General features: G+C 40.5%; 1 long non-coding RNA gene across 1 annotated transcript; it reads left to right on the top strand.

The window, feature by feature from the left end:
- Nucleotides 1-342: 342 nt before the first annotated feature.
- Nucleotides 343-9,326, top strand: LOC140597785 (uncharacterized). The gene is made up of 2 exons (XR_011999713.1): nt 343-2,917; nt 4,810-9,326. It is a non-coding gene; the product is annotated as an uncharacterized lncRNA (long non-coding RNA).
- The last annotated feature ends 856 nt before the right edge of the window (nt 9,327-10,182 follow it).

The raw sequence follows: 10,182 nt of genomic DNA, 5'->3' as shown, positions 1-10,182 counted from the left end.
TGGTGGGAATATAAATTTGGTGCAGCCAGTATGCATCCCTATGTTTGTTGCAGCATTATTTACAATAGGCAAAATACAGAAACAAGTGTCCATCGACAGATGAACGGATAAAGAAAATGTGGTATATGTATATGTACTTTTTATTCAACCATGAAAAGGAATGAAATCTTGCCATTTGTGACAACATGAATGGACCTTGAGGGCACTATGCTAAGTGAAGTAAGTCAGAGAAAGATATTGTATAATCTCACTTCTATATGCAATTTATTTTTTTTTTTTAATTTTTTTTTTTTTTTTTTTTTTTTTTTTATGTATTATAGTCACAGAGAGAGAGAGAAAGAGAGAGAGAGGCAGAGACACAGGCAGAGGGAGAAGCAGGCTCCATGCCCCGGGAGCCCGACGTGGGATTCGATCCCGGGTCTCCAGGATCGCGCCCTGGGCCAAAGGCAGGCGCTAAACCGCTGCGCCACCCAGGGATCCCCTCTATATGCAATTTAAACATCACCACCATCACCACCACCATTGCCCTGCTCCCCCGCCAAAACGAATTCAAATACTGAGAACAGATTCATGGTTGTCAGTGGTAGGGGGTGAGGGGTAGGCAAATTGGGCAAAAGGGGTAAAAGGTACAAGTTTCCAGTTATAAAATCAGTCATGGGCATGTAATGTACAGCATGGTGACTATAGTTAATAATACCATATTCTATACTTACACAGTTTCTAGGAGAATAGATCTTAAAAGTTCTCATAGCAAAATGTTTTCCATACATAGTGGTAGATGTTAACTAGGTTTATTGTAGTTATTGTTTTGCAAAGGGTATATGCGAATATCGAGTCATGTTGTGCACCTGAAACTGTTACATGTTAATTACATTTCAGTTAAAAAAAAAGATAGCATTGACCAAATGGAAGTGTTGACCTCAGGGTGTCTTTTCTTCAAGATTATAATCAGTTTATGAGTCCCCTTTCTCCTCTCTAGTGGTGTTTTTCAAGTTACTAGAAGGGTCATGATGTCAAATTAGAGGGCACAACCTTTTTGACAGATGCAGTATGATAGAAAAATACTGTATCCAATAAATTTCCATTTTCTTTATAAAACAATTTACAGGGGCACCTAGATGGCTCGGTTGGTTAAGCGTCTGCCTTTGGCTTGGGTCATGATCCTAGGATCCTGGGATTGATTCCTGTGTCGGGCTCCCTGTTCTGCAAGGAGCCTGCTTCTCCCTTTCCCGCTGCCTCTCCATTCCCTGCTTGTGTATGCGTGCGTTCACTCTCTCTCTCTCTCAAATAAATAAAATCTTTAAGAAAGCAGAATTTACACATATCCATGTGTGTTTACTGGATCACCATGTAAAAAGTAGCTGTATTTCTTCTTGCTTGAAATCAGATCGTTGTCTGATGTGGCAAGTCTATACAGTTTATCCCAGGAGTGAAAGAGAAGAAGGGAGATGAAGAAAGATGCTGGGCAAAAAGTACCTGCCAGAGACGAAGTCTTTGCCTCACTTGTTTTGGGTTGGTGGTCCTGTTATAGATGAGGAAGTAGCAAATACTCAGAGACCAGTTCTAGCCTGTTGGTTTCAAGTAGTTACACATCTAACTCCTCTCAATGTAATATTGAGTAACTTGCCAAAGACAATACAGCTAGAGGAGAAAGTCTAGTGTAGTTTCAGAGCAGTATTTTTCCCCAAGGTGTTTTAGTGGCTGTCCCTAAAGCTCCTGTGTCTCAGCCTGAGTGTAAGCAGTAGTATGCTCTCTACACCCTTCCCCCCTGCTGCCTGTGTCGTTTGGAACATGAAACTTCCGGCTAATGAGCCTTCTGCCCCCACAGCTCAGTTTGGTCCATCCTCGGGTTGTCTGCTCACCATTACGTTCTTTTTTTTTTTTTTTTTTTTTTTTTTAAGATTTTAATTATTAGAGTGCACATGCACAAGCACAGAGGAGAGGCAGAGACAGAGGTAACAGGGAACCCAATGCAGGACCCGATCCCAGAATCCTGAGATCATGACCCAAGCCAAAGGAAGACACACAATGGACTGAACCACCCAAGTGCCCCATTTTTTTGTTTTTTAACTGAGCGTCTGTTTTTACTTTGTTTAGATTTTAAAAATTATTTTTAAAGAGCTTTATTGAGGTATAATTGATATCCTAAAAACTACACGTATTAGACATGTTCAGTTTGATGAGTTTGAACATCTGCATACACTCATGAAACCATCACTACAGTCAAGCTAATGAATATCACCTCCAAAAGTTTCCTCTTGCCAGGTTTTGCTTTTGTGTTTGTTTTTTGTGTTTATGGTAACAACACTTCACACGGGACCTACCCTCTTAACTGTGTTATAGAAATGGAATCAGGAAATATTTGTATCTTTACAATTGGCTTATTTCACTTAGCATAGTGCCCTTTGGTCCATCCATGTTGTTACAAATGGCAGGATTTCCTTTTTTTTTAGGCTGATGATACTCTGTGGTTTGTGTGTACCATGCTTTTTATCCATTCATTCATGGATGGGCATTTAGGTTTCTACATCTTGGCTATCGTAAGTAGTGCTGCAATGGCCATGGTCAGCGTTAAATTCTAAACTGCTTTTGCTCCTAGACATTCACCTCTCTCTAAAAAGGCTGCATGCGATCCACACTTTATTAGTCCAAAATCCTGCTGGATCTTTTTTTCCCTTCTGAAAACTGCAGGTTCTCCAGCTCCAGTCACATGCCTCATATAATTAACCTCTGCTTTGCCGTCCTCATCTGGGGCACTGTGGTGTTAACTTCTTACCTGCTAACTTTTTTTTTTTTTTTTTTTTTAGCTACTTCCAAATCTGGATTAGTTGGGTCATTCACTCGCAACCTTTTTAACTGTTCTAAAGGGATGACTTCAGAAAAACTTCCCAGATGAGAGAACTATCCTATTCAGAATGTAGGTACTATTTGGTTCTTTTAACTTCCTTATTTATGTCTAAAAGAGCTGTTCCAAACTTCCTCCTTCAACCCATGCCCTCTTTCCCCCATGTCAAGTAGACAGCTCTTCCCACTCAAAGATGAGGAGGACCAGCAGGATTACCCTTCCCTCTGCAGTAATGACTACTGGTTGGTTTTTCTTCCTTGGGCTCTGTTCTCAGCATTGGCCTTGCAAGGCCTAGATCCAATTAGAGAGAAACCACACAATAATTCAAACAGGAAAAGTTTAGTATCAAGAATTACTAATTCTTAACTCCTCAAGACCTCCGCCCACCCCCCCACCCCCCCGGGGCTCTGATGAGGGCCTGTTGGGAGGTCGTGGCCATACCTCACTGGAGGGCAGAGAAATTTCTGTGATGCTGTACTGGCAGACCTTGCTGGAAATCTGCCATCTCCCAAACATTTAATTACGTGATTTTTTAAAATTACATTTATTAATATTGCCAAATATCTGATCTCATCAAGCCAGCCTCTAAGTATTGGAAACTGTCAGTTCACTATAGCAGATAGATTTCCAAAATTCTAGCCAAATTTTCTCATTGGCAACTAACACCGTCAGTTGCTCTTGAAGTGAGAGACTCACTTGGCTCATTGTCAAGCAGATGTCTGCCAGACCCATGTCTGAACAACCACATGTTCTTGGTCAGTAATTATTTCAAGTAACAATGGTGTTCCACAAAAAGAGCAGTTCGGCTCACCATGTAACATGCCTTTCCGTGAGAACACCACTGTTCTATGGTCTGTGGCAGCAAATGTTCCTCTAAAGGTCATGGTTTCATAACAGTAATTGTCCGTTCTCTATCAAGGACACTCTTAAGGCAACTGGCTTTTTTTCTTTTCTTCTTTCTGAATCCAGAGCCCAAGTGGTACCACTGGCTCAATTCATTGCAAAAGTGTGGCAGTTCACTGCTTTTGCACCATCATTGCAAACATATAACATAGTTGAAAGACAACATCTTCATAGTTTTGACCTCACAGACCCCCTGAAAGCATCTTGAGGACCTGCAGTAGTCCACAGACTACACTTAGAGACCTGCTGGCCCACTGGAAAGACATGGTTTGTTTTTGTTTTTGTTTTTGTTTTTTAAGATTTTATTTATTTATTCATGAGAGACACAGAGAGAGAGGCAGAGACATAGGCTGAGAGAGAAGCAGGCTCCCCGCAGGGAGCCCGATGAAGGACTTGATCCCAGGACTTCAGGATCACAACTTGAGTCAAAGGTGTCTAGCTTGGGCATCCCGGGTGGCTCAGTGGTTTAGCGTCGCCTTCGGCTCAGGGCGTGATCCTGGAGACTCGGGATCGAGTCCCACGTCAGGCTCCCTGCATGGAGCCTGCTTCTCCCTCTGCCTGTGTCTCTGCCTCTGTGTCTGTTATTTGCTCCCGAGCGGGGGGGGGGGCGGGAGGCGGGGTTTGCTGGGGTGTGGCCAAGCCGGCAGGCTCCTGCCTCCCCATCACCCGGTTAGGAACGGTTAGGAACGAATGGAAGGAAACAAATACGCATTAGGAATTGAGCAAAAGGTTTGTGCCGAATCCCTTAAGAATATGTTCTTGCAAAAATTGTTAAAGGGAAAAAGCAAAGCACAAATGAGAACAAGAATGTGCTTTTGGCCCACTGACAGCTGCTCTGTCTGTACATCATAAATACGGGGCTTGTTTTTTTTTTTTTTAAACTTGTTTATAATAATGACCAATGGAATATTTTAAAAGTTGTATTTTTTAATGTAAATTCAAATGTATGTGTTTCATGTCTGATCATATTAAGATTTTTAACGACATACATCTTCCTCCTGTTCTGTTTTTTTCTTTTTTCTTTTTTCTTTTTTTAAAGTTCTTATTTATTTATTTGGCAGAGAAAGAGAGAAATCGCACAAGCAAGGGGAGAGGCAGAAGCCGATTCCCCACTGAGCAGGGAGCCAGAGATCACACAGAGCACAGGACTCCATCCCAGGACACTGACTGATATCGACTGGAGCAGAAAGTAGCCCCCCCCCCCTTTTTTTAAAGATTCTATTTATTCATGAGAGACACAGAGGTAGAGGCAGAGACATAGGCAGAGGGAGAAGCTGGCTCCCCGCTGGAGCCTGATGCGGAACTCGATCCCAGGACTCTAGGATCATGACCTGAGCCATGGTCTGGCTGAACCACTGAGCCTCTCAGGTGCCCCCAAAGGCAGCCGCTTAACTGATTGAACCACCCAGTTACCTTCCCTCTGCCCATCCCATTTTTATTTATTTATTTATTCAGTATTTTTAAAAATTTATTTTATTATTTTTTAAATTTATTTTTTCAGTATTTTATTTTTTTATTCCATCCCATTTTTAAAAACAAATGCTGTCTTACAAAAACCCTTGGAATTTCAAATGCTTATTCCATTAATGCTACCAGTTTGCTAACTATCTTTGGACCTCCTTTCAGGAACAATCTTGAGAACTCTTGTCAAATAATCATAGCAATAACAATAAGAAAAATATAGCTAATAGACAATTTGAATTCTCACTTTTAAGCATAGATTTAATTTCTGGAAACAGCCAAGTTTGGTGACTCCTAATCCATTTTTAAAAATAGACTTTGCTTCTGGAGCAGTTTTCACAGCACAATGGAACAGAAAGTACAGAGTTCCCATATATCCCTTGACACTCCGCCATTATCAACATCCCACACCACAGTGGTACATTTGTTACAACTGGTGAACCTACACAGCATCATCATCCAAAGTTCAAAGTTTCCATTAGGGTTCACTCTTGGTGTTGTACATTCTATAGTTTTGCTAAATACATAGTAACGTGTCAATTGTTATAGTGTTATATAGAATAATTTCAAAGCCCTAAAAATCTTCTGGCTGTGCCTATTCATTTATTCCCATCTCCTAGCCCCTGGCAACCACTGATCTTTTTTACTGTTTCCATATTTTTGCCTTATCCAGAATGTCATATAGTTGGAATCATGCATATAGCCTTTTCAGATTGGCTTTTCTCACTTAATAATATGAACTTAAGCTTCTTCCATGAAGAAGCTTTGTGGCTTGGTGGCTCATTTATTTTTAGCACTGAATAATATTTCATTGTCCAGAGGCACCACGATTTATGTACCCATTCAGCCATTATAGAACATCTTGGTTGTTTCCAAGACTCGTCAATTATAAATACAACTGCTATAAATATCTGTGATTTTCAGATGGACGTAAGTTTTCAATTGCTTTAGGTAAATACCAAGGGCCATGATTGCTGGATGGTACAGTAAGAATATATTAAATTTTGTAAGAAACTGCCAAACTGTCTTCCCAAGTGGGGGTACCATTTGCATTCCTTCCAACAATAAGTGAGAGTTCCTGTTGCTCCACATCGTCACCAGCATTTGATATTCCAATGTTCCAGATTTTGGCCGTTCAAATTGGGATATAGTCATATCTCTTTGTTGTTTTAATTTGTAATTCTTTGAGGACATATAAACTGGAGCATCTATTTGTAAACTTATTTGCCATCTATTTTCTTTGTTGGCAAAGTATCTGTTCAGATCTTTTGCCCATTTATTATTTGAGTTTTTTTCTTGTTAAGTTTTAAGAATTCTTTGTATATTTTGAATGACTGTCTTTTGTCAATGATGTTTTTTGCAAATATTTCTCCCATTCCGTGGCTTGTCTTCTTTATTCCCTTGATCTCAATCCATTTTTAAGATTGGAGACAGAGTTGGGGCGCCTAGGTGACTCAGTTGGTTGAATGCTTGACTTGATTTCATCTTGGGTTGTGATCTCAGTGTCGTGGGATCAAGACCTGGGTCAGGCTCTGTGCTCATCATGGAGTCTTCTTAGGATTCTCTCTCTCCCTCCTCCCCTCCCTCCCTCAACTCAAACTCTTCACTCTCTTAAAAAAAAAAAAAAGAAAAGAAAAAGACTGAAGAGAGAGTGAGAAAAAATGACTTAAGAAAGAAAGAAAGAAAGAAAGAAAGAAAGAAAGAAAGAAAGAAAGAAAAAAAGAAATAGGAGACAGGGTGGTGCTAGATTATCCAAACAGTGGACTAGGCCTAAGTTCAGGGTACCACCAAAAGGATCATCAAAAGCATGAGGAACAAAATATTTTTGAAAGAATTTGGGCAGCCTGGGGATCCCTGGGTGGCTCAGCGGTTTGGCGCCTGCCTTTGGTCCAGGGTGTGATCCTGGAGTCCCAGGATCGAGTCCCACATCGGGCTCCATGCATGGAGCCTGCTTCTCCCTCTGCCTGTGTCTCTGCCTCTCTCTCTCTCTCTCAGTCTGTGTCTCTCATGAATAAATAAATAAAATATTTAAAAAAAAAGAATTTGGGCAGCCTGGATGGCTCAGCAGCTTAGTGCCTGCCTTCAGCCCAGGGCGTGATCCTCGGGTCCCAAGATCGAGTCCCACATTGGGCTCCCTGCATGGAGCCTGCTTCTTCCTCTGCCTGTGTCTCTGCCTCTCTCTCTCTGTGTCTCTCATGAATAAATAAATAAATCTTAAAAAAAAAAGAAAGAATTTGATGTCAGATAACATCCACTTTTGGCTATAACAGAGTAATTGGTACAAGAATTACCCTTCCACTGAACAACCACAAAACTGAACAAAATATGTTATGCAACTTTTTTCAAGTATTGGGCAAAAAGTAGCATAGGACTTTGATCCTGTGAAGGGAAACAAGTGAAGGAAGCCTCACAATTGCCCCAAACTCCTGTGTGTTATGGGTCGCTGATCTCAAGTGGAAAGTATCTTACAGAACTGAGGGGACAGAGATTGGATTAGTGGGATACTGAAAAGTTAAGAATTGGAGGGCAGGTTCCTGAAGAAAAGGAAGCTGTGTGTGGGGAGGAGGATTCTGGAGATCTACACAGGGCTCCGCCATGGGTCTTTAACTGGGGCTGCCATGCATTGCTGCAGTGTGAGGCTTTGCAAGGCCTGGTAGGGATTGTCTATTGTGGGATTGAGAGTTGAATGGTGATAGTAGAGTTTGTGTGGTTCTGAGAGATGTTAGTGCTCTGACCTGGCCAGACTGGGAAGACTTCTACGAGCTCCTTCAACTTTCAGGTGAGACTCCAGAAAAGACATGATTTAGGAGTCAGGAATATGTCTTAGTTTAAGGGCCAAGCCCTAAAATCAAAGCCAAAACTAAAATGTATGCATTCTGATGGGTATACTTTATTTATTTTATTTTTAAAAAAGATTTTGTTTATTTGAGAGCAAGAGCTCACAAGCAGGGGGAGAAGGAGAAGCAGACTCCCAACAGGGAATCCAACACAGGACTCTATCCCAGACCCCAGGACCATGACCTGACCTGAAGGCAGATGCTTCACCAACTGAGCCAACCAGGTGCCCCTCTGGTGGGTATACTTTAGTAAAGAATAAAACCAAAGCTGACTTGGCCGAAAAGCCATGCCTATGATTTAACAACCTAGCAGAACAAAAATCACCCTGTAAAGGAAGATAGTATAATCCAGACTTCCAAAAATGTATCATCCAAAATATTATGTATCCAGCACACAATAAAGAAATTATTAATGTGGAAAAACAGGGAGACTTGACCCTTCCTCCAAGAAAAACAAACAAATTAAAAAATCAATAGAACAGACTCCAAAATATCACAAATGTTGGAACTGACAGAGAAGGATATTCAAGTAGCTATTATTATAAATATTTTTAAGGCCTTAAAGGAAAATATAGTCAAAATGAATGGATAGATAGGAAATCTCAGCAAAGCAATCGAAACCATTAAAAAAGAGCAAAGTGGGGATTCTAGAATGGAAAAGCAAAATATCTGAAATTAAAATTTAAACTGTAGGATATTAACATCAAGTTGGAGACTTCAGAAGAAAAACTGAATAAAGCTGAAATCAGATCAGTAGGGATTATCTTATTTGAAGAATAGAAAGAAAAAAGATCAACAAAGCCCCAGCAACCTATAAGCAATATCAAGCAGGCTAACATATATTTTAACTAGAGAGAGAGAGCATGGGGCCAAAAACACTGAAGAAAAAGTCCAAGAAATTCCCCAAATTTGCAGAAAAACTTCAAGTTACAAACCCAAGAATCCTAGCAAACTCCAAGCAGAATTAAAGAAAAGACATCTAAGGCCATCATAGTTAAAATGCTGAAAATGATAAGAGAATAATCTCACAATTCACCAGAGGAGATAAAATACCTGCAGAGAAACACCTATACAGGGACACCTGGGTGGCTCAGTGGTTGAGTGTTTGCCTTTGGCTCAGGTTGTGATCCTGGGACCTGGGTGGCTCAGGTCCCCGGATCCTACACTGGGCTCCCAGCATAGAGCCTGCTTCTCCCTCTGCCTGTGTCTCTGCTTCTCTGTGTGCCTTTCATGAATAAATAAATAAAATCTTAAAAAAAAAAAAAAAAAAAACACAACAACACATACAGTACAAGTGACAGTTGACATCTCATCAGAAAAATGGAATCCAGAAGACAATAGAATGACATCTTAAAAAAAAAAAAAAAGATTGCTCTATCAATTGATTAGAGAGAGAGAGTGCATGCAGAGGGAGAAGGAGACAGAGAATCCTCCAGCAAGACTCACCGCTGAATGTGGAGCTCAATGCAGGGCTCAGCTGATCCCAGGACCTGAGATCATGACCTGAGCTGAAATCAAGAGTCAGCTGCTTAACCGACTGAGGTATCTTTAGAATGACACCTTTATAAAGAGTTGAAAGGAAAGAAAATCAATTTAGAATGATATATCCTGTGAAGTTATCTATTAGAAATTAAGATGAAATAAAGGCATTTTCATATAACCAAAAGCTGAAAGAATTCATTGCTACATGGCCTGCACTATAGGATATACTGAAGTCAACTGGTATGCATAAGAAGGAAGAGTACTGGGAATGGTAAATATGTTGGGAATTTATCTATATTTTTATATTGAACCATATTTTCTTCTTTTTTAAAAAAACTTTTTTGGAAGCTAACTGGCTTTAAATGTAATAATATATTACTGTTAAAAGATAAACTGAGGCACATGACATTTTTGAAGAGTTTATTTGAACAAGCACTGATTTGTATCAAGCAGTACTTGCCCTGAAGTGGTTGGGGGTGCTCTACTGGCAGGAGCTGGGAGAAAGCTTTGTGTTATAATTGGCTGTACCTTAAGCAGCTGCCTTATTTGGGAAAGCCTAGTTCACTGGTTGTGATTGATGGTTCTTAAGCTTTGCTTTCCTAACCTCAAGGCACTATTCCTCAAGGAATGGGCTCTGGCTCAGGTTTTGGTTTG

Source organism: Vulpes vulpes, chromosome 2, assembly GCF_048418805.1.
Source record: "Vulpes vulpes isolate BD-2025 chromosome 2, VulVul3, whole genome shotgun sequence".
In the NCBI taxonomy this organism is placed as follows: Eukaryota; Metazoa; Chordata; class Mammalia; order Carnivora; family Canidae; genus Vulpes; species Vulpes vulpes.
The sequence above is the reverse complement of the archived record's forward strand: the minus strand, read 5'-3'. Positions and strand labels throughout refer to the sequence as shown.